The 27,806-nt window shown below is 48.2% G+C and overlaps 2 protein-coding genes across 2 annotated transcripts in view; both read left to right on the top strand.

Annotated features, from left to right (window-relative positions):
• Positions 1-759: 759 nt before the first annotated feature.
• The window catches only part of LOC147736441 (uncharacterized), a 453,286-nt gene continuing 426,239 nt past the window's right edge, over positions 760-27,806 (top strand). Inside the window, exon 1 of the mRNA XM_086953179.1 lies at positions 760-802. The gene's annotated coding sequence lies outside the window, so the exon portion shown is untranslated. The remainder of the gene's footprint in view (positions 803-27,806) is intronic.
• LOC147736444 (uncharacterized) overlaps positions 765-27,806 on the top strand; it is a 158,158-nt gene continuing 131,116 nt past the window's right edge. Inside the window, exon 1 of the mRNA XM_086953178.1 lies at positions 765-802. The gene's annotated coding sequence lies outside the window, so the exon portion shown is untranslated. The remainder of the gene's footprint in view (positions 803-27,806) is intronic.

Below are 27,806 nucleotides of genomic sequence, written 5' to 3'. Positions count from 1 at the left end.
ATGAGAGTGGTGCAGATCCGAGTCCTCGTTTTCTTTAACAATCAGCTTAGAAGGGCACTTGGGGCTTCAGTTTCTGGTGCTTTCAGCAGGTGTAACTTCTTCTTAGAGTGCCTTGCTGCTCAAATTGGTGCATATATATATATATATATATATATATATATATATATATATATATATATATATATATATATATATATATATATATATATTCCTCATCTACATTGCTTGATCTGGCTTGCGAGAAATTGTCACTCAGTCATTGAAATGTCACACGTAATTAAACTGAAATTATGAAAATGTCACACATTGCAATCCGAAACCTTGGCAGCTATGCAATGCTTGTAGTAATGTGCGTTTTAAGACCATCTCAGCTGGTTTTAGATGGCAACCCAATCTGTGGCATCTTTAAACCCAGGCCTTTCCTGCACACAAAATGCGTGTTTGAGTGCAATCAATGTATTCACTCCTGGAGACTTGAGGGAGATGTTCTGTTAGTGGCCATCAGAGGGCGCTCCTCACCTACTAATGAAATCTGCTGAGCACATGATATCAAATGGAGTGGGCCTTCCTCTTCCTGGTGAGCAGCGGCAGAGACATCACCAGTGGTATTGATGTTGACATCATTTCCGTCCTCTCTTCCTGTGTCCAGCCTCCTTTAAAGGAAGAACCCTCTGCCTGTCTGTGCCGTTATCTTTAATTTCAGTCCCTCACAGGCGCCCCTGAGGCCCAGATCTTTACCTGCCTCACTCCAGCCCCAGGAGGAGGAGAGAGGCTGGGAATATCTGCACAGGTTCCTGCTCAGGTAGGAGTTTGTCAGCACCTTCTGCTTTGTTTGCACAAATAGACTTAATAATCCTGGAGGAAATCTCTGCCAGGAGCCGGCTGAGCTGGGCTCTTTTATCCGGAGACCTCTGTGGGGGCAGTCCAACCGGCCCTGGGGGTGTTTGTGTTCATCATTTGTGTTAAAAATGGCATCTCTACACATTGCAATGCATCTTTTTTGCACTGTGAGAAATATGTGCACATGGCACTACATCTTACTGCACTCTTTCTGACCTGTGCACACAGCACTGCGTTATACAGCACTGTGAGGAATCTGTGCACACTGCTTCTTTCTGCAAAATGAGGGGTCTTTGCACACCGCACTGCTGTTTATTACACCGTAAGAAATCTATGCATACTGTACTGCATCATATTACAATATGAGGGACCTGTGCACACTGCACTGAATCTTACTGCACAGAGAAATCTGTAGACTCTGCACTGCTTTATACGACACTATGGAAACTCTGTACACACTGCATCTTATTACACTTGGTAATCCGTTCACACTAAGCTTTGTTTCTGTGTGATGGCAACATATGGGCTGCACTGCTTTTTGCTGCACTGACCAATCTGTACACACTGCACTGCTTTTCTTTACACTAAGAAATCTGTGCATTCTGTGCTGCTTTTTAATACACTACAAGGGACATACACAAAGTAAACTTGTTGACCTCACTACTTTTTACCATATTATGATGAATCTGTGCACATTGCACTGCTTTATACTGCACTGTGAGACATCTGTTCATGCTGACTGCTTTTACCTGTACCATAAGGGTACTTACAGTGTCCTGATTTCTTACAATCCAATAAGGGAGGACTTTCAAAAGAAGTAATGTGTACATGCTGCATTCATTTGTACTACACTATGAGAGATGTTTAAAGAAAAGGGAATCTGTACGCAGTGCACTGCTTTATACTCACTTTATGAGTATCTTGCAAAAGAGGAAGTAAGTGCTGTAGGTCAGTCCAAATGAATCTTAAAGCGGCGTCTCATCAGGAGCCCTCCTCACTCTAGTTTGGGCTGGCCTCAGCTGCATCTGTATTTTAGAAGGTCTTGACGAAAATGTTCAAGAACATCTCAAATGCAGCAATATTTCAGGATGACATGTTGATATTTGTGGATACGAAGGACGCGCATGACCAATATGTTGAAAGAGTGTTGTCCACCTTGGAATCCAGTGGAGTAAATTAAGTTGGATACCTAGGCCATGTGTTGACATCTGATGGGGTTAAACCCAAACTCAGCTTTCTTGATGCCAATGTAAATGCACCACATCTGGCTGATAAGGAGCAACCCTGGTCTTTTTAAAAAAAATCTTTGTGAATTCTATGCAAAGTTTATTTTTTTTAAATTGGCGATCTGACTGAATGCTTTAAGGTAACAGTTAAAAACAAATCTAGAAATGTAATGGTCTTCAATATATCAACAAAGTATTGCTCTCATCAAACAACGTACTATCTCTGCTCCCGCACTACAGTCGTGAGTGGAAGGATGCAAAAATGTTGTGACTGTGGATGTTTGTGCATATGGGAGGGGGCCGTGTTTTGCCACAAATGGAGAATGACAAGAAAGTCACTATAGTGTTTGCTGCCAGAAGGACGAAAGAATTTGAATCAAGATTCTGTAATAAAAAAAGAAATGTTGATATGTTTGGGTTGTTGACACGTTTAGATATGGCTGGGAAGAAAATTTTGTTTAAGGGCAGATCACAGACCACTTTGTCTGGAACAAAATTAAGATCTCCATGGTCAAATTATCGGAGGTATGTTTAAGTGTGATACACATTGAAGAAAGAAAGGACGTTAAAGCAGACTTTCTGTCTCAGTTACCATTTGATAGAAATTTGTGTGAAGTGGATATACAAGAAGAAATTGAGGAATGTATCATTGCCAAAGCTAAAAATTTAGTCATTTGCTCCGATATGATGGGATGGTGTGATTGGGTGAGGTAAGGTGCTGAATTGATCAAGGTCCTGAATTTTGTGAAATTTGGGTAGCCAAGGGAAAAAAACTTTGGATACATCTTTGCAATCTTATTGGAAAGTGGCGGATGAGCTATCTTTGGAAGGAGGATTGTTGGTTAGAGGCGATAAATTGATTCTACAAGGAAGTTTCCCCCAAAGGATTTTAGAGACCGCTTATGTAGGCCATCTGTGTATGAGTGCCACAAAGCAGAGGATAAGAAATTATTTCTGGTTGCCCGGAGTGGATGTAGCGGTAGAAGGATTTGATGGGAAATTTTGCACAGTGCTACTTGTTTATTTGTTTAGAGTTTTATATAGCGTTACCTAGACTTGAAGGTAACAGTGCGCTTTACAAGTAGTGCGCATAGGATAATTCGAGATGCATTTGAAGTTACGTGTAGGTCAAATGCAGTCAATCGGAGGTATATGCTAAACATTGTTAAAATAGTGAGAACCCACAAGTACATAACAATACAGCAAAAAAAAGGTAATGATAAACAATACAGCAAAAAGGTAATGATTTTAATACCAAAGTAGAGACTGACTTGGTCAGGAGACTACAAACAGAGAGAGTCTATAGAGTTGGGCATGGTCTGTAAGAAATGTAGATTACTTGTATGCAAGTTGAGCAATTGTTAAGTAGCAAAGAGTTAAGGTCTCATTTAAAGAAAGAAAAGGAGGGTTGGATCAGAGATCTTTGGGGACCTAGTACAATATCCTGGGGGCACGCACCTGGGTGGATTTCTTATTCAGCTTAGGGTGTATGAGAAGATTGCCTGTCGTCTACCTGCTCTGGAAAGTTTGGTTTCTTTGGTTGAAGAGCTTTGTGGGTGAACCAGGCGGTCTTGAAGCTGCTTCTTCCTTCATGCGGAAGCTAGTTGAGACTTTTAAGGGCAGGTGAGATATGATCAAACTGCTTTATTCCTCTGAGGAGTCTGGCCGCCTCATTGAGAGGGGCTTTCAGGGGTGCAAGGTAGAGTAGTATGTCATCAGCATATAGGTGATACTTGACCTATGCTTGTTTCAGAAGAATTGTGAGAGATAAAATAGAGCGAGCGAAAGGTTTGAATCTTGAGAAACTCCTTGTGGTGCTAGAACAGGCTTCAAGTAACAACTGTTGATTTTTATTGGTTGAGAACAATGTTGCAGGTAGGATGTGAACCATTTCAACACTGTGCCGTTGATACCAGTGCAACTCCTGAGGGCCTTGAGTAAAGCTGGATGGTTTACCATATAAAAAGCCGCTGATAGGTCCAGTAGGATAAGGAGGCATGAGTCACCTTCAGCTAAGGATTTGTGAATCTCATCAGAAATATTGAGCATAGCAGTCTCCATGCTGCAGCCTCTCCTGAAGCACGATAGAATGTGTTGTGAAGGTTGAATTCACCTATATGCTGGTTTTGTTGTAGCAGGACACATTTATGTTCGTTTTTGCTAGGAATGGAAGGATGGTGATCGGGCTATGGTTATTGAAGTCTGTTTTTTTAAGGATAGGTGTGACTTTTCCTATTGGAGGGAATCGGGAAAGCTGCCAGAAGAGAGGCATTGATGATTTTGGTCAAAAAAGGAGAGATGATATTGTTGAGGTTCTGTACTAAGGTGGAAGGGAGAGGGTCAGTAGAGTGGGATATGGGCTTCCAGTTTGCGGGTTTTTTTGATGTTCTGTCATCAGTTTGAAATCTGTCCTTTTAGCATTGTTTTTTAGTTGGAGGAGATCGATGTAGGATGGGTAATAGTCTTGAGTCTGGGATAAGCAATCGTTTGACTATTTCTACAGTGTTTATTGTTTATTGTTTCGTGTTGGGGGTAAGGGTGATTTATTGTTTAATTATATTGAAGAACTCCTTTGGTCTGTTCTCCGCACAGTCATGTTAGTTGCAAAAGAAATGTGGCTTTTTCCTTAAAGATTTGTTTTTTGTAGGAGAGACGTTCAGACCTGAGGAGAGCGAGGTGTGCCAGTGAGGGGTTCTGTCTCCATAATCTATCGGTCAGTCTTGGGTGTCTTCACTCATTGTTAAGATCTGAGTTAAATCAGGATCTGGATTTGACTTCTCTAGAACTATTTAGTTTGAGAGGGGCCACCTGGTCAAGAACATCAGTCGTCCCTGAGCTATAGAGTTTGGTGAGGTCATAATCTGAGTGATGGTGAGGTTGAGAGTGTAGATGAGCCCTGATCATGGATTCTAGATCTGTTAGTGGGATTTGCTTGAAGTTCCTGAGTTTATTGGCTGATGCTCGGCCTGGACATGGGTTTGCCTTGAGATAGAACAGTATTAGGTGGTCGTTTGACCAGTCGATGAGTATGATATGTTGAAGGGAGACAAGATCGTATCTGGTAATTATTGCATCTAGCATAGGACTTTTATTGTGGGTCTGTTCGTTGCAGAGTTGTTTCAGGCCGTTTCATTCAAGAAGGTTTATGAGATTACTGACCATGATGTCTTCTGTGTCATCCCAGTGCCGATTGAACTCACCTAGGAGCACATCTTTGATGTCAATAAGGAAGAGCTTTGTAATTATGCCAGTTACTTCTTCAGTGAGGAATAAGCGATCACCATGGGGGTGATAGATAGTGTGAAGTACGATATGCGATGTGCCTTTTATCGCAAGTTCAACTCCAAGATATTAGAAGGTTGAGCAGTCCATGGAGTCTAGTGTGTTGAGTCTAATCTCATTTTGATGTTCATCGCTGGCCCACCCCCTATTCATTTAGGTCTGTCTCGCCTATGATAGATTAGCCAGCAAGAGAAAGCAAGTCCAGCATGGGGGTGAGTGTTCGTTAAGCCAGGTTTCCGGTAAGAAAGCGTGCCATCGGCGGGAATAGTTTGATATATTTCTGTAGCATGTTTAACTGCAGATCTACATTTGAGAAGCATGCAGGAAAGCGAGTTTCGGTTGTTAAATGTAGTGTACAGTGTCTGAATCGTGGTCTGTTGAGCAGGTGGTCTAGGCGGTATATTAACTCGAGGGATTCTGTTTGTGCTCATGATTACTGAGATTGAGGATGGAGATTTGTGATCCACTTGTTGAGTGTTTGTGTTGTATGATTTGCAGAGAGATTCCACTTCAAGTGGGGATAGGGGATTGAGAGTTTGGTAGGGACTGTGAGACAGGCGGTTCAGGGGCATGAAGGTCATGCAGAAGTGGCGGCTGACATAAGAAGATATTTTAAGTCGAGTTAATTTCTCTATCTTCGGATTGGGGTTGCATATTAATTTGGCCTGGTTCGCAAGATCGCTTTTTACCTGAGAGAGATCTGTAGCTAATCAAATGTTTTTTCTATTTGGTTGACAAATTGGGTAAGTATGTCAGGAAGGGATCCTGTTCTGTATGGGGAGGACACTCAGTAGGTCTCATGTCTAGAGAGGGCGGTGGAGTTTAGTTGAGAGGAAGCCAGTGTCATTGAAGCAGGAACTGGGGAGGAAAGGTGTGGGTTGGGAGGGTTCCATATAGGGAGTAGGGGTTCTGACCAAGGTGGGGTCACTGGTGAGAGAGCTAGGCTTGGGACTGGTGCTATTGTGATCAGTTAGTGCATGAAAGAGCTCTGTGTTGTTGTGGCTGTGTCTTAGTGTTGGCATAGCGAAGGGCATGCAGGTGCTGTCTTGCATAGGGAGTGTGACCGGTGGTGGATAATTGGAGTTCTGGGGGTCAAACAATTTTGATATAGTGAAATATATAGATGATGATCGGTTGCTTGAAATAAAGTGTTAACCGTCCTGAAGATGGATATGTAGATCTCCCCTCTGAAACTCTGAGAAGGAACAGTGGTAAGTTTAGTGCCAAAGGGAATTTTTACTGCTTTTGTAACTTGTAGGTGGAGGGGGAAGAGTTTTTTCAATTTTTTTCCATTTTGCAGCAGGGTTTGAGTAGAAAATTAAGTCTGTCTTTTTATGGCTGTTGATTGTGCTATAGTAGGTATCACCAATTCGTTGTTCTGGATGTTGTTAAGAAGGTTGTTTTTAAACATTTTTCCAGCAGTACTTGAGAGTTTTATTGGATAATTTATGCTCCAGAAGGTGGGGCCGTATCTCTGAAGTGTGGTGACGTGGGGTCTAGAGTGTGGGTTAGTCATCACTGCTGTAACCGGACCTCTGGGGAGATTCTGTAGAAAAGTCTGATTGGGCAGCATAAGAGCAGTCAGAGGTTGGTTCACAGAATATTCTGACCAGGAATTCATACACGCTTCCATTAACCTGTTGGATTAAATATGGAAGGGATCAGCAGTCTCTATATGAATGCTTTCCACATAGGTGTAATCCGTTTAGTGAAAGGGGTGGATAGTAGGGTGTAATGAGTTGGATATTATCTTTGGGAATTATACTGATTGCCCCTTGATTTGCCCTGATTTGGTAATACCCCACTACGTGTAGAGGAGAATGTTGGATGGTTGGAGGGAAGATGCCTTAGGGGCATTGTTGGTTCCCATGACAGGATGTGGCACTTTCCATGAAGGAGAGGAGATCCCCGAGTCAGAAGGCTTTTTCAAGATTTAGAGCTCTGCTCGCTGGTAGGAGAAGAGGTGGTGCATCTTCGGTGGACTCCAACATCAATCACGTGTCAGCATGCAGCCCATGGAAAATAACTGATTGTGGAAGAGGGGTAGAAGTGTCAAAAGTGTAGTTCAGTACTGAGAACTGATGCGAAGCACATTCCTGATTGATAGTAGAAGAAGCTGCAATGATAGTGTAGGCATAATTAGATGTTTTTAGATAATGGATTAGAGCGATACCGTTCAAAGATTGCCTCTCCTTTGTGGAGTATTACGGTTAAGGATAGAGTCCTATTTTTTGGGGGGGATTTGTAAAGCGCATTATACCCAAGGGTGTCAAAGTGCTAGCTGAAGAAAAGCCACTACCGGTGAGAGAACCTTCACTAGCATAACGGAAGGGAGAAAAGCCAGGTCTTCAGTTGCTTGCGGAAGGTGGTGTGGAAGGAAAGACTAGTGATATGGGTGGGAAGAGTAGTCCATAGTTTGGCAGCAGCTACCCAAAAGGATCGCCCACCCCACCTGGCTTTACAAAATCCAATCTTATTGCAAAAGAGCCATGAATACCAATTTTACCAAATATCCACAAAAATGGAAATCTACCGCCAGGAAGACTGATAGTCTCTGGTATTCAATCAATCAATCACGAAATTTATAGACTGCGCTACTCACCCGCGAGGGTCTCAAGGCGCTTGGATGGGGGGGTTCTGCTACTGCTCAAAAAGCCAGGTCTTGAGGTGCTTCCTGAAGGCGAGATGGTCTTGGGTCAGTCGTAGGTGTTCCACGTCTTGGCCGTTAGGTAGGTGAAGGATCTTCCTCCGGTGGTGGTTCTGCAGATCCATGGAACGGCGGCGAGGGCGCAGCTGGCGGGGCGGAGCTGGCGGGTAGGTGTGTAGAACGAGAGGCGGTTGTTGAGGTATTCAGGACCCATGTTGTGGAGAGCTTTGTGTGCGTGGGTGAGGAGACTGAACGTGATCCTCTTGCTGATGGGGAGCCAGTGCAGGTCTCTCAGGTGGGCGGAGATGTGGCTGTGTCGGGGGATGTCCAGGACGAGTCGTGCGGATGCGTTTTGTATGCGCTGGAGTCTTTTCTGAAGTTTGGCAGTGGTCCCTACGTAGTGAGCGTTCCCGTAGTCCAGCCGGCTGGTGACGAGGGCCTGGGTGACCGTCTTCTTGGTTCCAGTGGGGATCCAGCGGAAGAACTTTCAGAGCATGCGGAGGGTGTTGAAGCAGGAAGAGGTGACGGCGTTGACTTGCCTGGTCATCGTGAGGGAGGAGTCGAGGAGGAAGCCCAGGTTGCGTGCGTGTTCCTTGGGCTTGGGGGGGGGGATTCCCAGAGCCAGGGGCCACCAGGAGTCGTCCCAGGCGGAGATGGATGGGCCGAGGATGAGGACTTCCGTCTTCAGTTTCAGTTTCAGCCGGCTGAGCTTCATCCATTCTGCAAAGTCTTTCATTCCTTCCTGGAAGCTGGCCTTGGCGGTGGCGGGGTCGTTGGTGAGGAAGAGACTTAGTTGGGTATCGTCCGCATAGGAGATCATGTTGAGGTTGTGCTTGCGTGCGATGGCTGCGAGGGAGCTCATGTAGATATTGAAGAGGGTGGGGCTCAGCGAGGAGCCTTGGGGTACGCCGCAGATGATCTTGCTGGCTGCTGCGCGGAAGGGCGGGAGACGGACTCTTTGGGTTCTGTCAGAGAGGAAGGAGGTGATCCATTCCAGGGCCTTTCCTTGGATTCCGGCGTGGTGGAGACGGGTTGTCAGGGTGCGTTGGCAGACCGTGTCGAAAGCAGCCGATAGGTCGAGGAGGATGAGGCCGGCGGTTTCCCCGTTGTCCAGTAGGGTCCTGATGTCGTCGGTGGCTGCGATGAGGGCGGTCTCGGTGCTGTGGTTTGCTCGGAATCCGGACTGTGATGGGTCAAGGGAGCCGTTCGTCTCGAGGAAGGCGGTCAACTGCTTGTTGACAGTTTTCTCGAGGACTTTTGCGAGGAAGGGGAGGAGCGAGATGGGGCAGAAGTTCTTGAGGTCGGTGGGGTCTGCAGTGGGTTTCTTCAGGAGGGCGTTGATCTCCGCGTGCTTCCAGCTCCCCGGAAAGGTGGCGGATGCGAAGGGGTTGTTGACGATGTCCCGGAGTTGGGGTGCGATGATGGAGTCCGCTTTGTTGAAGATGTGGTGTGGACAGGGGTCGGTTGGGGAGCCGGAGTGGATGGTGTTCATTGTGTGGGTTGTGTCTTCTGTGCTGACGGGGGTCCAGGTGCAGAGGGTGGTGGTGGGGGGCGCAGGTTCGGTGGTAGGGTCTGTGGTCAGAGGGCCGAAGCTGTCGTGTATATCGGCGATCTTGCGGTGGAAGAACATGGCGAGGGAGTTGCAGAGGTCTTGTGATGGCGTGATAACGTTGTTGCTAGCGTTGGGGTTGGAGAGCTCTTTCACGATGGTGAAGAGTTCCTTGTTGTTGTGGGCGTTGTTGTCCAGCCGTTCTTTGAAGGATGACCTTTTGGTGGAGCGGATCAGCTGGTGGTGTTCGCGGATGGCGTTCTTGAGGGATGCCATGTTTTCCGCTGATTGGTCGTGGCGCCAGGCTTTCTCGAGGGCACGGCAGGATTTCTTGGAGTCTTTGAGATCGTTGGTGAACCAAGAGGCTTTTTTGCTGTCAGGGTTGCTTGGGGGGTTCTTCAGTGGTGCGAGGGCATCAGCGCAGTCAGTGATCCACTGTGTGAGGTTGCGGGCTGCTTCGTTGGGGTCTGTGGAGTTGGTGGGTGGGTTTTGGCTCAGGGAGGTGGTGAGCTGGTCGGTGGTGAGCTGGTCGGTGGTGATCTTGCTCCAACATCTTCGGGGGGCTTGTTGCGGTTGGAGGTGGGTAGTTATATTCCTGAAGTTGAAATGGATGCAGCTGTGATCGGTCCAGTGGAGTTTGGTGGCGTGGTTAAAGGAGACGTGGTTGCTGGAGGAGAAGACTGGGTCGAGCGTGTGGCCGGATCGGCGGGTGGGGGTGTTGACCAGTTGCTTGAGTCCGAGGTTGTCTAGCAGGGAGGTGATGTTGTTGTCCTTGTTGTTCTCCAGGTGGAAGTTGAGGTCCCCTAGGAGGATGTAGTCGGAGGAGGCGAGAGCGAAAGGGCTGATGAAGTCTGCGATGGCTTCGCTGGAGTGGGTGCGTGGTCCCGGGGGTCTGTAGATGACGGTCCCTCTGAGGGTGGTCTTGGGGTCGGTGTGTATCTTGAAGTGGAGGTGCTCGGCGGTGGTGATGGCGTTGTTGTTGTCGGTCGTGATGTGGATGGTGTTTCTGTGGACAATGGCGATGCCCCCTCCGGTTTGGTTGACGCGGTCCTTCCGGATGATCTTGTAGCCATCCGGGATGGCTATGGCGATGTCGTGTGCTGAGGAGGCGTTCATCTAGGTTTCCGTGAGGAAGGCAATGTCCGGCGCTGTGGAGTCAAGGAGGTCCCAGAGTTCGATGGCATGTTTGTGGACGGAGCGGGTGTTGAGCAGGATACACTTGAGGTGGTTGTTGCTGGTGCCTGGCCTGGTGGGTGCGGTGCTGGTCCGGAGGTTGGTGAACTTGCAGGCGCAGCAAGTGAACGCTCCGTAGGTGCGTTTCGGGGTGGCTCGGTAGCAGGTTGGCTGTCGGCCGGTGTTGAGTGCGAGCAGGGTGGTGGCGTCGTAGCTCCGTCGGGTGGGCTGGTTCCGGCGGGGTCCAGTGGTTATGGCGCTGGGCGCGGTCCAGGTGTGGACGGGCGCTGACAGGCTTGCCTTAGGCGTGCCATTGGCGCGCCCGCTGCGCGCGTCCACTGCGCGCGCGCTTCGCAGCCTCCATATGAGGGGCAAAGAGTGGGAGGAACAGCTGGGAGGTGGGAGCGGGGCGGCCAATGGGAGAGAAGGGGGTGAGGCAGCAGGGGCTCAGCGGCGGGGCAAAAACAGCAGGAAAAGACTGCGGGAGAAGCGGCGAGGGTCACGGAGGGGGGGGGGGGAAACAGAAAAAAAAGGGGGGCACAGAAATGCGAGAACAGGGGTACAGAAATGAAGGGAAAAGCAGTCAAGTGGCGAAAACCAGTCAAGTGGCGAAAAGCAGCAAGACGGAGGTCCGATCACACAGGGGGCACAGGGGTACAGAAATGAATCACAGGGGCACAGAAATGCAAGCACAGGAGTACAGAAATGACAGGGACAGCAGTCAAAATGGCGAAAAGCGGCAAAACGGCAGGATGGAGGTCCGATCACACAGGGGGCTGCGTGGCAGTTGGGGGGAGCGATCTGCCTGGTCACAGGGTCAGAGGTCGCTCTCTACCACCGCTTCGCGGCCTCCATATGAGGGGCAGAGGGAGGGAGGAGCAGCTGGGAGATGGGAGCGGGCGGCCAATGGGAGAGAAGGGGGTGGGGCCGCAGGGGCTCAGCGGTGGGGCAAAAACGGCGGGAAAAGGCGGCGGGAGAAGCGGCGAGGGTCACAGAGGGAGGGGGGGGAACAGAAAAAAAAGGGGGCACAGAAATGCGAGCACAGGTGTACAGAAATGAAGGGGAAAGCAGTCAAGTGGCGAAAAGCGGTAAGACGGAGGTCCGATCACACAGGGGTACAGAAATTAATCACAGGGGCACAGAAATGCGAGCACGGGGTACAGAAATTACAGGGACAGCAGTCAAAATGGTGAAAAGCGGCAAAACGGCAGGAAGGAGGTCCGATAACACAGGGGGCTGCGTGGCGGTTGGGGGGAGCGACCTGCCTGGTGACAGGGTCAGAGGTATTGGTTCCATTTTGGAAGCGTTATCACAATTCACAGATTGGTTCCAATCACAGATAGTCAATCATTGAGAAACTGACCCGGGCCACAACACTGCCAAATGACTCATGATCTTGTCACACGTAATACATACGAGTGTCTACCATTGTCACAATACTTTTTAAAGTATCCTCCATAAAACAGATGAAATGGGGGCTAAAATTAGGCTGGCAGCCCACATATATGGTGTATAATCCCCCGCTTTATTATAAACGATCTAGCATGCCTCTTGTGACAAATACATTTGAAACTACTTCCAAAACGTCCTCCCATTACAATAAACCAAGCTTAAAACCTACCTTCGAAACGTCTACCATTCTTATGGCACTAAAAATAGAGTTAGGAGTGTCTCTCCAATCTAGTGCATGGTGTAGGACTCCATATCCCATAATGCTCTGCCATGACTGATAGACAACACATTTTTTTTTTTATTTAAGAAGTTTTTATAGCGCTGACCAGACCCAAAGGTATCGGAGCGCTTTACAGCAGGAGGGAGAGAAGTCAAATACAGGGTAATAGAACAAAATAGACGTATTCTTAAGTGTTTAAAAAGTTACAATTGTGCTGAGCGTCTGAGGTGCGTCGATGAGGTGGAGAGGTCTAGGGGTCTGAGGTGCGCCATTGAGGTGGAAAGGTCTAGAGGTAATCTCGCTGCATAGACAAAGTTTTAGGCTGAAATTTTCTCTGAGCGGCGATGAACCAAGGCAATGGGTTGGGGAGAGGGGATGAGGTAGGCAGTGTGTGCACAATGTCATGTGACTGCCAGATGGAGACATGTAAGTCAAGGAATTGAGTTCGGGAAGGCACAGTTGAGGTAAAGGACTTTTAGGAGGCTTTTGAATTTTGGAAAGGAGGGGGTAGTTCTGATGTCAACAGGGATGGAGTTCCAGATTTTAGGAGCGTTACCTGCCAAGGAGCGGGCTGCAGTTTATTGTTTGCGCATTTTCAGGGGGATAAGTAGGAGGGAGTTGGAACTCCTGAGACTTCTAGACTGGCCGGCTTTCTTAAGTTTAGAGGCCAGGTATTCCGGTTTCCCTGAGTGCAGGGCTTTGTGTGTGAGGCAGGCAGTTCTGAAGCTGGCACGCATTTCTACTGGGAGCCATTTTAGAACGCGGAGTGCAGGAGATATATGGTAAAAAATGTTGACTCTGGTGACCATTCTGGCAGCTGCATTGAGGGTAGTTTTGAGTGGCGCTTGGTGGGAGAGAGCTGTACCGGAGAGGACTGCGTTCCCGTAGTCCAGTCTAGACAACACCAGTGATTGGGTGGCTTGTTTGAGGTCCATAGGTGGAATGTGGGGTTTGATTTTATTAAGAAACTTCAGATTGAGGAAGGCGCTCTTAGCGGAGTTCTTGATTTGGTTGGTAATGGATAGTTTGTGGTCAAGGGTGATTCCAAGTGATTTTACCGAGTTTGCCAGGGTGAGATTCCTGTTGAGGGAATCGATTGCTTTCAGCCATTCAGCGATTTACGGGTTTCCTTCCTTGTTGGAGATGAGGAGGATTTCGTTTTTTTCCTGATTGAGTTTAAGGTGGTTAGTTGATAGCCATTCTTGGACTTCTCTGAGAGTATTGTTGAGTCTTAGAATGTCATTAAAGGAGGAGGTTTCCAAGTAGACCTGGGTGTCATCTGCATATAAATGGAAATGGTTGTTGACTTTTTTCAGAATGGTGGTGAGTAGATACAGATATATGTTAAAGAATTGAGTGGAGAGAACGGATCCTTGGGGGACACCTCTGTTCACGGGGAGAAGGTCAGATGTAAAGGATTTGATTTTTACCCTTTGGGAGCAATTTTGAAAGAAGAAAGAGAACCATTGGAGAACCACTTCATCTGCACCTACCCGGTCTTTGAGAGCCTTCATGTGTAAAATGTGATCAACCGTGTCAAAGGCTGCTGACAAGTCTAGGAGGATGAGTAGGCAGCAATGGTCTGAGTCAAGGGAGTTGAGGATGTCATCCACGATGTTGAGGATTGCAGTTTCGGTGCTACAGCCTTTTCTAAAGCTTCATTGGTGATGGTCTAGTCAATTAATGTTGTCGATATGTTTGTTCAGTTGACGGAGAACACATTTTTTGAGGATTTTGACTAGGAAGGGGAGATTGGAGACAGGTCTGAAATTATTCAGGTCGTTAGTATCTAGGCCTGGTTTCTTCAGAAGAGGTGTGACTTGTCCGACTTTGAGGCAATCTGGTATGATGCCAGTTTTTAGGGAGCTGTTTATGATTTTGCACCAAAGTGGAGCGAGGGAGAGTTTCAGCTCTTTGTCCATTTGGGAGGGTATAGGGTCGAGGTTGTGGGATGAGGGCTTGGAGGAAGAGATTAAATTGAGGATCTCAGCTTCAGGGATGGGGTCAAAGGAATTCCAGGTACATATGGGTCGCCCTCTAGGGGTAGTTTTGATTGCTGGGGTGCAGTTTATGCCGGCAGGATGGAGAATGATGTCAAGTGGTAGTTCGATCTAGGGGATTTGTTCGTTAAAGTCAAACCACTTAATGTACATACTACCAAAGATGTCCTTGGAGCTTCAGGACTAGCCTGGCAACCGGATGTCATAAAATATCTAGGAATAGAATTCACTGACAACATACTAAGTACACTCAAACACAATGAATCGACCACACTAGCGAAAATTAAAAGAATCCTGGATGGTTGGTCGCCGCGATTCATCACATGGTGGGGTCGGATAGAGACGATAAAAATGATGATCTCTCCATTGGTCAATTACCTGAGTTCAATGCTTCCCCTAACACTCTCTAACGATTTCCACTCTAAACTAGATAAGGTAATTTCCTCCTTCCTCTGGCAAGGTAAAAAGCCAGGATCAGCATGAAAAAACTAAGACTCGATAAATCCTTGGGAGGTGTCAATCTGGCCGACTTTAGACTTTACCAGACCGCCTTCCTGGCTAGGCAAGGTGCGATTTGGCTCACACCACAACCTGAGTACACACCCGTGTGGTTGAACGTCGAAAAATCCCTGGTGGAAGGGCTTGACCCCTCCTCCCTCCTTACCATCAAAGTGCGTCCCAATATTGATTCTAATATCATATTTAAAAACACTAAGAACTCCCTCCTCCATATAAGTAAATCTCTACCCCATCAATTTCGCAATTCAAAATGGGAATCTCTATGGCAGAATAACACTATAACATACAGAGGAAAACCGTTGTATAATCCTTCTTGGATCAGGAAGGGAATACACTTCCCTCACCAACTTTACGAGGGCCAAACACCACTCACATTCAAGGACTTACAGGATAGATTCCAACTCGAGAATATTGACTTCTACTATTTTCTATAAATTAAGGTGGCCCTAACCAAAGCAAACTTGGGCAACACACCCTCCTCACTCCCTAGCCTTTTATCCACCCTTAATAGACTTGGCCATCAGGTTTCCAGAATGTACAAAATGATCAAACCACAGAAATCTAACCTGGTCTCTGCAGTACAATCTTACTGGGAATCATATTCTTCCACTCCCACTTCTGAAAGCGAGTGGGCCAGAATTTGGGAATCGACCACAAGACACAAAATTAGCCCGACTCTGTCCCAAACTAAATTCTGGCTCCTACACAAAGCCTTTTGGACCCCTAGGAGACTTTTCCTGCACAACATAAAAGACAATGATTTCTGCTGGAACTGCTTGGAATCGGGAGGAGACCTTGAACACCTAATATTTAAATGCCCCCAGGTTGCCACCTACTGGGACAGGATATTTGACTTTGTTAACAAAACCCTACACGTCTCTCTCCCGAGAGAATTTGCTACTCTAGTTATGGGTTCTTCCAAAGCTGTCACTTTATATGAAAATGACAAAGCCCTACTTGATCTTTTGCTGACAGCAGCGGTTAAAATCATAACGTCCAACTGGAAAAATACAGCCAAAGCCTCCTTCCCCCATTGGCTCAGCTGGGTTTCTAATCTCAGGGGTGCCGATACCATTGCCCTTGCCTCTCACCCCTGGCGTCCACAACATAGGAAAATATGGGCCTCACTTGACGCTCACTTTGATCTCTTCAAGCCTCCGTGAGACATCTAAACTCTGATTTCGTAATCAACTTCTCAATATGTTATTTGATGGACGTGTTTCACCCTACTGCGCTATATGGCTGATCTATCTGCCTGCTGACATATGCCTTCGTGTTGTACGGTTTTGATGCTTAACTGTCATTTTTCTTTATTTCTTTATTTACTTTCTCCCCTCATGTTATGTTACTTCATATTATGTTACTTCACCGCTTCTCGATTTATTATGTACCTGTACCATGGACTTTATCTGCTATTATATGTTCTGTTTATATCACTACCAAGCTCTCTCAATAAAAATTTTTGTGAAATAAAAAAAAAAGAAGTTGGCTTGGACGTTGCTTTTTTGATGATGTCAAAGAGTTATTTTGGTCTGTTTTTAGCCTTGTCCAGAGCGGTACAGAAAAAGTTGTTTTTTCCATTATTGATATGCTTTTTGTACTTTGAAATGAAAATAATTTTTATAGAGCGCACATAGTTGCCCTGAGGCGTCCAAGCGCTAAGACTGAGGGTGTTATCTGACGAGGCATAGAGCTGGGGAGGGCTTTACTTATTAAATAGGAATGTTTTTTGTTGTTTTCGAAAAGATGTCAATTCCGAATTGGACCTTAGATGAAAGGGAGGAGCATTCTACAACTTAGCAACATTTAAAGAGAAGGAACGACCTCCCGCTCTGGTTCTTCTGATTTTGGGTACCACAGCCAAAAAGGCATTGGCTGATCGTAGTAGTCTTCTGGGATGATACTGGGTGATTAGAGGGATGTTGATTGCTTGACCGGTTTCACAAAAAGCCTGATGGGCAATACATAGGGACTTGAAGCTAATTCTGTCCTTAACGGGAAGCCAGTGCAGTTTTTTCAGGCCAGGTTTAGCAGACGTCCTACTAGGGATTTGAAGTAGCGTGCGGGCGGCGCAGTTTTGGATTTTCTGCAATTTTCGCAGAGTAAAATCAGGGGCTCCTAGATAAAGGGCATTACCAAAATCCAAACGTGATTGGATCAAGCCCTGTATCACCGTTTGTCTGGCTTCGAAAGGTAGTAGGGGAAGAATTTTCTTCAGAATTCTGAGTAGGCCGAAGCAGGTGGCGGCTAGCATAGTTGCTTGATAGTCAAATGTAAAGGGCTTATCAAGCCAGATACCCAGACTCTTAATAGTGTTCTTAGGTACGGGTGGCGGGCCTAGATTGGATGGCCAGATGGAACTGATTGATGCTGGGGCTGCATTACCCAGCAGCATGAGCTCTGTCTTGTCTCCATTAAGCTTGAGACAAGACAGAGTCATCCAGCTTTTTAGTTTCTCCAGGCAGCCCACCAGGTCCACTTTGGCTGGAGAGTCATATTCCTGTTCCAGAGAGACCACCAGCTGAGTATCGTCCGCATAGGTGACTATCTTAACACCATACGGACAGACGATCGCAGCCAGCGGTCCAATACAGACGTTAAACAACGTCGGGCTCAAAGAAGAGCCCTGTGGGACTCCGCAGCCCAGGGGTTTGCTGGAGGAGATATTGTTTCCTTCATATACCTGGAAGGTTCTATCGCTAAGAAAGGACTTGAGCCATTCCAGCGCCCTACCTGATATTCCAGTATCACAGAGACGCTGCAGTAAGGTTTTATAATTTACAGTGTCAAAAGCAGCGCTTAGATCGAGGAGGATGACTGCCACTGATCCTCCTCGATCCAAGATTTTTCTAGTTTCCTCCATGACTTCCAACAGGACCGTTTCCGTTCCATGTTTGGGGCGGAAGCCCGTCTTGCGACAGGGCAAGCAGCTGATTAATCTCAAGGAAATTTGTTAAAAGTCCATTTATATATTTCTCTACAATTTTGCTAGCCCATGGGAGCAGGGAGATGGGGCGGTAGTTGCTGAGATTGTCAATATCCATATTGGGTTTCTTTACAAGCGCCCGCACCATAGCCTGTTTCCACACAGGTGAGACCATGCTAGTAGCAATTGAGGCGTTAAGTACTTCTAGCAGGATGGGAAGAATGGTCCAAGTAGCGGTCACCAATATGCGTAGGGAGGCAGGGTCACTAGGGGATCCTGATTTCACTTGCGTCATTAGAGTGGCCAGAGATTCTGGTTTTATCAGGGGAATCTCACCTAACGAGGGTGACCGGCTACACAGGGTGCCCTGTACAAAAGTCGGCGGGGTATCCACTGGTCCATTTAAATCACTGTCCGGGAAGGATGAGTAGATGAGATCGATTTTATGGAGAAAAAAAATCCGCTAGGTCGTCACAGCGAGCTTGTGGATTATTATTGGTTGAAGGGGGTTGAGGGAGTTTGGTAAGGCTTTTCACGATCTGATAGATCTCATTTGCATTGGAGCTTGCTTCCGAGATTTTTTGTGTATAATACACAGCTTGAGCGCTCTTTATCTCTTTTTTATAATTTCTGATGGCTTCTCTGTAGATGGTTTTTTCTGTCTCGGCGTACCCCAGGCGCCATTTTCTTTCTAGTCTCTTGCACTGGCATTTTTTCTCCCTAAGCTCCGCTGAGTACCAGGGAGCAGTGACTCTGGATCTTTTTAAGGTAGTTTTTTTGATGGGCAGTACGGTATTGAGCGATTGTGTTATCCAGTTATTAAACTTGGCTTTTGCTATTAGGGGATCTTGAGTGATTGATGGACTTGTGGTCTCTAACTCATGGACCCACTGGTCTAGTGAGAGTCTCGTCCAGTTCCGTGCTTTCCGTAGTCCTGGTGTAAGTGCAGAGGTATTGTGGATTTTCCACAAAAAGGGGACTAGCCAATGATCCGTCCATGGGAGGGCAACTGGAGTTTCCACCTTCAAATTAGTACAGTTGCTAAACACCGGGTCTAACAGATGGCCTTTAATATGCGTGGGTGATAGAACAAGTTGGTCCATCTGTAGTGCGGAGAGATATGCAATTAGCTCTTGAGCCATAGCATCTGTTGTATCGTCAAGGTGAATGTTTAGGTCACCTAGCAGCGTAAAGTTGGAAGGGGAGGAGGCCAGATCCACAACTCCCGAAGGCAGGGATGTATGAAACTGTTTTACAGGCCCTGGTGGGCGGTAAATAAGTGCCCCTGAAAAACTAATGTTCGGAGAGAACTCTAAACAAAAGGACATGCTTTCGCAGTCTAGGAAGGGATTCAGGGAGCATCGACAGGCATAGTATGCTCTGAATATGATTGCCAGGCCGCCGCCTTTCCCATGAGGGCGATCTAATCTAGCTATTTGGTAGTCCTGCGGCAAGGCTTGTACTACATCAGGTTCTGAATACGGGGTAAGCCACGTTTCGGTTAGAAATATAGCATCCGGTTTAATGTCATCGAGCAATAAAAATATTTCTGTGTGATGCTTGGGGAGGGACCTACAGTTGAGAAGATACATTTTATATGTCTGTTGGCTCTTGGAGGGGGATGGGGGTTTGAGTTGGGTTTTACATTGCTGGCACAGAGTAGGCATATCTAAGGGATGGTAAATATGAAAACACGGCTTCCTAGTGTGTGTTCTTAATCTATGCAGATCGCTTGAGCTATAGGTATTGTGAGGCCCTGTGAGGGGAGCAGGGGATGTGGCCCCTGGCCCCGTCCGGTCGCGGGCGGGCGCAGGCGGGCTTGCCAACAGAAAGTAGTAGCCATGTGTAGCGGGTTGCACAGGGAAGGGCAGGAGACGTGTTTTTGTTGCAGGTGGTTTTATTTGTGACAACAGATAATCTGTACTGGCCTTTCTTCAGGGAGACCTTCTAGGGGAACGATTTCACAGTCTTCTCCTTTCTGGGCGGTTGCTCTCGTCTCTGGGGCTGCGCCGCGGGCTCCGTCTGGACTTTTCTTCTTACCCCTCCGTGATGGTGGTGCAACAGCAGTATGTGGAGGAAGGAAAAAGAGGACAGATTCAGAAACCGGTCCGCTCTCCGGGCCAATACAGGGAAAGGGCAGTGAAGGAACACCATGTGCTATACAGTCCTAAACGGGCGTGCAGAGGTGAGTCGTGAGGGTACAGGTAACCGGGAGACAACACGGGGTCTTGGGTCACGGGACAGACCTTCCCCTTCTCTCTACCCAACCCGCGATCCGATTTTGTACCTCGCCTAGCCACACACCTCCAGGCGTGCGGCTGGGCGGCTCGTGGTGCCGATGGCCTCCTGGCTCCCGCGCCGCCGACGGTTCTCATCCCCTCCTCCCGCCTGCTGTTCTTTCGGCTTTCTCTCCTTCGTCCTCCTCCTCCGATATGCTCACCAACTCTTCAGACACCTCTCCGCTCCCGTCAACTCCTCCGGTGAACAAGCACACCTGTGCGCCTCTGACTTCCGCATTTGACGCTTCATTAGGCTCCTCTTCTTCTTCCAAGCGTTCCCAATTAAAGGGACCAGCGACACTTTCGTCGTCATCTCGGGGAATTCCCGTACAGCTCCACTCTGCGTTCTGCCGAAACAAGAGGGGGTCGGGTCACAGGCTGAATCCCCACTCGGGGGTCCATTTGACCTACTCTGGGGGTTTGATGGCTGCTCCCCGGTACACCATGTTATAGAAAAAAGGGAGGGAAGGGCGGGAGTCAGGCAGCAGCTAGAGCGCTACCCCTTTGTACCCCCAAGATGGCGCCTGCCCCTCTCTCTCACCAGCCCTGAATCGGCTGTGCAGGGAGTGGAGGTCGGGAATGGCGTTTATGAAGGTAGGGCCAAACAAGTGCAAAGTTACGTAGTCTAAAATCGCACCAACAATTATTACACACAATATGTTTTAAAAAAAAAAAGATTTATATTAAAATAAGCGTGAAGCGCCGTATTTTAAAATAGCACTTTGTCACAGGTTTGAGATAATAAGCTTTTACAGCCCCCGGCTTCCGCCTCTTCTTGCTGATTTGAGTTCTTTGCAGCGGCTGGAGGAGGGATTCTTTCTCCAGAGACGTTCTGTGGCTCTGAGTTGCCTCCTTTCTTCGTTGATGTCCTTGTTGAACCAGGATCTGCAGGGGATGTTCCTGGGATTATTCAGTTTCACAGGAGCTAGTTGGTCTAAGATGGATTACATGGTTATTTTGTAGTGGGATGTGAGTTCTGTAGTTGAGAGGCCGTCCGTTGAGATGGGCAGGAGGGAGGATATTTTTTCTTCTAAGTCACATGTGTTGATCTGCGTTAGGTTTCTAGACCATGTAGGGGGGTCTGTGGTGGAGGGTTGACACATGATCGGTTGGGAGATGTGGAATAGGATTAGGTGGTGGTCTGACCAGTCGACCGGAAGGATGTGGTCTATAGTAATTGCGATGTGTTGGGCGATAATGGCATCCAGGATTGCCCCTTTGTTATGAGTTTCTTTTGAGCAGTGCTGGATAAGGTTGTTGGAATGTAATAGCTCGTTCAGGTTTTGTACTGGAGCGCTGTTCTTATCATTCCAGTGGAGGTTGAGGTCTCCTAGAATGAGGTTGTTGCTGTCTCGGAGGAAGCAGTGGGCGATCAGGTCTGACAGGTGTTCCGAGAACATGACGGTGTTGCCTGGGGATGGTACAGGAGGTGGCAGTGTAGTAGATAGTTGTTGGTGGTTTTGATGTTGGCGGTTAGGCATTCGAAGGAGTTGTAATTGAAGGTATCAATTTCGGACACTGAGAGGTTGTTGTTGTGAATGATTGCCAAGCCTCCGCCTTTTTGGTCTTTTCTATCTTTGTTGATGATAGAGAAGCCTAGGGGTACGAGCATATCCAAGATAGGAGGAGAGGAGGCATTGAGCCAGGTATCGGTGATGAAGGCTATATTTCTGTCATGGTTAAGAATGGATTCTGCAAGCTCGGTAGCATGTTTTGTGGCAGATCTGCAGTTTATGAGCATGCAGTTAGTACAGGGTGTCTCTTCTTTTGGTTCAGAAGGGATGTTGATGAGGGAGGCTGGGGATCTGGGGGTTTCGGAAGGAGTGTTCACTTCTGAACCTGGTGATTACCTGAATCTGGGATTGCAGTACGTGAGTGGAAGGGGTGGTATATGAGGTGGCCAGCTCGAGCGCTTCCTCCGAGGACATGGCTTCCACAGTTCTATTCGGTCTCGGGGCATGGGTCGAGGAAGAGCAAGGGTACTGGCTAGGGGGCAGGGCCTTGGGAGGCCTAGGGTGTGTGGGGGTATGGGAAGTGGGGGTGGAGTGAGTGATTAGGGGGGATTGTGGAGTGTCAAGAGGTTGGTTAGGATATGATTCAGGCACTTTATTATAATGGCGACTTGGCTTTCAATACGGGTGAGGCGGCAGTCCGTGTCTTTTTTAGGGGAGGTGGGTTGCTTCTGGGTAGGGTCTCCTTGGCGGGCAGAAGAACTGATAGTGTTGTGTTGTCTTCTGGTGGTCGTTGAGTTGTCAGTTTGGGAGTCTGCAAGCCCATACATCGAGCGGCGCCATGACGTGTGCCACGCCCAAGAATGCTAGGTACACAGTCATGACACTAACTACAGGGTGAAGCACAGCAACATTAACTAATCCAAGCTGTGCTCAATATCCTTAAAATTGGGTCACCCCCACATTCTCTTTCATTGATTCAGTGAGTCAAAAATCCAAGCGTAATCATGCCACTTGGGTCACTTGACTGGAAATTGAGCGTGAGTAGGTGAGCACCGGGCAGATATGAGTCCCGCACACAAAGCACACAACCAGCCAAGGAGAGCGGTCAGGTCAGACAGGATTTCTGCGGGTGGGAACCCCTGATGCAGTAAGTATGACCAGTCTACCGGCTATCGACTGAAATGAAGACTGAAACGAACGCTGTCACAAATGACAGATTACCCGTTCTGGTGCTCTTATCTTTATGCGCTCTGTCTTGTGTGTTTGTAATTTTGCATGTCAAGACTATTCAGCCTCCAACGGTTGCTGTCCCTCTGTGTTTCTGTGTCTTTTTAGCGGTTACATTGAAAATCTCATATTATTTCTCACTGCTTTTTATTGCATCTACTGAGGCCTATTTATAAGATTAATCCGAAACGTGGACGCGCAAAAAGTACAATATAAAATATGAAATGCTTAGCCTGTAGAGAAATTGTCAATCAGGCAGAACATAAGACAAAAATATAGATGACTTTTGTCTGCCACTATGTCATGATTTAGGAGTCTCGAGCAACCTGAAAATGTAATCATGCTACTGTTCGTTTTGTGCTTTCTGTTCCTAGGTAAATCCTTTACACAACAAGTAAATTTTTTTTGTTTGCCTACTGAAGTTGACCTTTAGCATAACACTCATCCACCTGTATAATTTACAAGATGACGTTACTGGGAGATCTCTTCTCTAGTATTGCCCTGAAGAATGCCCAGAACCAATATAGGCCAATATAGGCCAATAGAGTTGGGCAGAAACATGTCGGCGCTTTTAGCTTAAGGTCATAGGACCACAATATCCTGATTGCCCCTTCCCATAGCTTTTAATCTTCCTCACTCCCCCACTATTAAAGGGATACCTTGGGGTGAGTTAGGTTAGCTAGGCGGTGGCAGACTCAACACGCCTATGCCCTGGGGGTGCCCATATACAATGACTTTGAACCTGCGGGGGGAACATCACCCCAATTCAGTGTACCGGGCCGGGACATTGTAAAGGGTCTCTGTAGGAACCGAAGGCCAGTGAACGCTAGCAGTGTGAGATGTCGGTGCCCAGGTGCAGAGAAGGAGGGCAAATACTGAGATTAAAAGCTGCAGGAACCCTGGGGCCAGGAATTATTACCAATAAGCTGTTGTCACCTGCGAGTGGGCTCAACAGGGGATATCGGAGCTGGCGACCTGCAGTTAACGAGGGTAGGACTTGGGCGTGTGGGACAGTAGATTGGGCGACTACCCCTCCGAGATCAGACTGTGGACACTTTGCTGGCATGGATAGAACGGACCCACGACAGTCCAAGCTGGCGGTCGACGCCCGAAAGGCTCCCACCTCCGCATCTAAGGATCAGCATGACGATGACCCTCCGGAGACAAGAGAGGAGGGGTGGTAGGCCTTGCTGGTGGGTATGGAGCAGAGTCTCATCTCCATAGACGCGAAAATTGACTTGATGAGCCACAGGCTGGATAACTCCGTTGCTAAACTGTACAAGCACGAAGAGCGGCTGAAAGAAGCAGAACATAGGGTGTCGGACCTGGAGGATGGAGAGGGGGCGAGTAAACAGCATATGTCGGAAATGGATAAGCTTTTGAAAGTTATAGCTGATAAGAACGTGGCGTTGAAAGCTCGCTCCAGGAGAAACAACGTCCGCATGCTTGGCCTGGCCGAAACCACCAATACAGGCTGGCTGGAAGACTTCATGGAGCACCTCATCACGGGCCTATTCCGGAAAGACGCGTTCTCTGCCCAGCTGGTCATTGAAAGGGCCCACAGATCATTAGCGACGAAGCCTCCCCCGGGCGCTCCTCCACGCCCGGTAATAATGCGATTTTTAAATTATCGCAATAGAGACACACTGCTGCGGTTAGCGAGAGAAAAAGGGGAAGTGAAGTACGAGAACACAACTTTATCCTTCTACCCTGACTTCACCCAAACAGTGCAGGAGGCCCGACGCAAATTTCTTGCTGTGAAGAAAAAGCTGCAGTCCCAAGGCATTCAGTATGTGATGTTATACCCTGGTAGGCTGCGGATACACCACCGAGGACGCCAACACAAATGAACCTGGCCAATTTCTTCGATAGCAAAATCAAGAAAATCCTATCCTCCCTACCTGCTACTAACCAGGCCACCCCTGGAATCGCTAAGAAGTGTACCCTCACGTCTGGCAATCCCATGGACAAACCTGAATCCCCTTGTTTAACCGCATTCGGACCAGTCTCAGAAGAAGTGGCAACCACTCTAGCAGCCACGAAAAGCGGAGCCCCTAGTGACTCAGTCCCCATACGGTTCACGAAAAACATAGCACGAACCATCACAGCTAGACTCACGGCCCTCATTAACACCTCTTTTTCCCAAGGAATAGTCCCACAAAGCTGGAAGGAGGCCGTTGTTAAAGGTCTGCTGAAGAAGCCGTCACTAGACCCCACGGACGTATCCAATTATCGACCCATCTCGCTCCTCCCCTGGATAGGTAAGGTCGCAGAGAAGCTCGCAAACAAAAAATTGTCCCACTTCCTGGAAACAAACCACTGCCTAAAGAACTCCCAAACAGGTTTCAGACCAGGTCAGGGCACAGACACCGCCCTCCTGGCGGCAGTAGAAAAAGCGAGGGAAATCATGGATACAGGAGGATCAGTGGCAGTGGTCCTCCTGGACCTCAGCGCAGCATTCGACACTGTCAGCCACCAGGTCCTAGTCCAGCGCCTGGAGAGCACTGGCGTACAAGACAGTGCGCTGAGATGGCTCACATCCTTTCTCTCCCGACGCTCCTTCCAAGTCTGGGAAGGAGAAAGCCGGTCTCCCGCAATCCCCCTCCGGTGTGGAGTACCTCAGGGCTCCTCACTGAGCCCCACACTTTTTAACGTGTATATGGCCCCACTGGAGGAGCTGGTCGCCCCTTTCGGAGTCACGATCGTCAGCTACGCTGACGACACTCAGCTGGTGGTGACCCTCTCCCACCCCAAGCTACAGCCCTCCAACCTGCAAGACTGCCTGTCCACCGTCCATCAATGGATGGGCGATTCTGACCTAAAGCTTAACGGGTCAAAGACAGAGATCTTGCTGCTCGGACACAAAACCCCGAGTCTCCCTCCTAACATCTGGCCCGCATGTATGGGTGACCCCCCCTCCCCTAAGACAGAGGTTAAGAGTCTGGGAGTGTGGCTAGAGACAGACCTCACTTTCCGGACACAGGCCAGGAAAACAGCAGGCATCTGCTATGGGCTCCTGAGATCTTGTAGAAAAGTGCTCCCCCTACTGCCATTCCAGTCCCGTCTTCTGCTAATTCAAGGTTTAGTGCTAGCAAGGCTGGATTACAGTAATGCCATTTACCTCGGGGCGCCAGAAGCCACCTTGCAAACACTACAAAAAACCCAAAATGCCGCAGCCCGCTTGCTCACAAACACCCCAGCAAGAACTTCGGCCAAGCCTGCCCTGAAAAAACTTCACTGGCTCCCCGTGAGGGAAAGAGTCGTTTTCAAGGCCCTCTGTCTGGCACACAAGGTCCTGAACAACGCGGGTCCCCCCATTCTGAGCTCCTGGATCACTCCATACAGACCGTCGAGAGCGCTTCGGTCCGAACAGGAAAACCTCATTGTTGTCCCCAGGGTGAAGAAAACCCGCATAGGCGGCCGCAGATTCTCGGTGAACACGGCCAGAAAATGAAAAGCTCTACCCTCGAACCTCAGAGCTGAACCAAACCTCCTTCGATTTAGAAAGTCCCTCAAAACCCTCCTTTTCCCCTGATCTTTCTTCCATCTCCCGTTGCCCCCCCGTTAGGAGTTCGAGGTTTTAGCGCTGGGATACTCAAGGGTGACTACGCGCTCTACAAAAACCAAAAAATAAATAAAAATAAACACATCTTTAATAATCCACAGCAGGCGGAAGACTACCTGAAGCGCGACAGGCGATCGGCTTCCAGGGACGAGGCTGCAAGACGCTGATCGAAATCCCCCTCGCCGCTGGCGGAACCCTCCTGAAGACTGCTGAACACGGAGAGCTGACATCTCTAAGGCTGGACATGGAATCGCTAAAAGGACGCTCTGCTGACTGGTGATGTATAAACTCTGATATTAATGACAGGACTCAGATAGCCCTCCGGCTGCTCGCCTCAGTCCCGTCAGAACGATCCCTGAATTCGGGAGGTTGTAAAAGGGTGAGATAGTGAGGCTGAGTGGTAATGGCGGGAGCCCCTAGCGGCCCCCATGTTGAGGGTATTCCCCTTGAGGGTGTTGGGGTTCCTTAAATGGTTCATGGGCTAATAGCTCAGCAGCTATGTTAACGGGAAGGTACTGATGGGGGGAGGGCTGTTTTTTCCTGGCGAGTTGGGGTAGCCGGTGTGGGAGATGGAGGGGAGGTGGGGGCGGCGAAATAATGGGAGGGGATTCTACTGTGAGTATGCGAGTGTAGTAAGCGAACAAGATCTTACACAGCAGGTACATCCTGACAGTCATGACTGATGTGAGTAGGGTCAGTACAGATCTCAACATCATTTCCTGGAACGTGAGGGGGCTGAATGACCCCAGGAAGCGGCTACAGATACTAGGGTACCTTGATAGGCAGCATGCCCACATTGCCCTCCTACAGGAGACGCATCTGGCAAAGGGGAGCGCACCCCGATTCGCAGCCCGATGGGCAGCACATAGCTGCTTTGCATCATACTCCTCATACTCCAGGGGGGTAGCTATACTAATTAAACGTGGAGTCAGATTTGTGGAGGGAGGGACAGACTTAGACCCCGATGGGAGATATTGTCTGATGTGGGTTAGGCTTCACACACACGACATAGTGCTTGCGAGTTACTATGGATCGAACATCGACGACACGCACCGTATGCTTACATTAAAGGGCACGCTGCATACACTTAACTATAGGTACACTGTATGGGAGGGGACTTCAACACTATAGTTAACCCCATCCTGGATAGGTCCCTGGCCACTGCTGCGCACCATACCACATCGCAACGTACCCTGCATGACATAGTAGCCACTGACAGATTTGTAGATACGTGGCACCACACTCACCCGTCCAGTAAGGAAGGGACACACCATTCAGCCATGCACGGCACCTGGGCCACATTGGATTATGTATTTGTCGCGAAGGGCATGGTGCACTGGTGGTAAAGGCTAATCACTTGGCAAAAACGTTCTCAGACCACTCCCCTGTGATAGTAAGCGTGAAACCTCCTGTGGAAGTGGCACCGCATAGCAGTTGGAGACTTACT

Source organism: Lissotriton vulgaris, chromosome 1_2 (assembly GCF_964263255.1).
Source record: "Lissotriton vulgaris chromosome 1_2, aLisVul1.2, whole genome shotgun sequence".
NCBI classification, from domain to species: domain Eukaryota; kingdom Metazoa; phylum Chordata; class Amphibia; order Caudata; family Salamandridae; genus Lissotriton; species Lissotriton vulgaris.
This window is presented reverse-complemented; position numbering and strand designations above follow the sequence as displayed.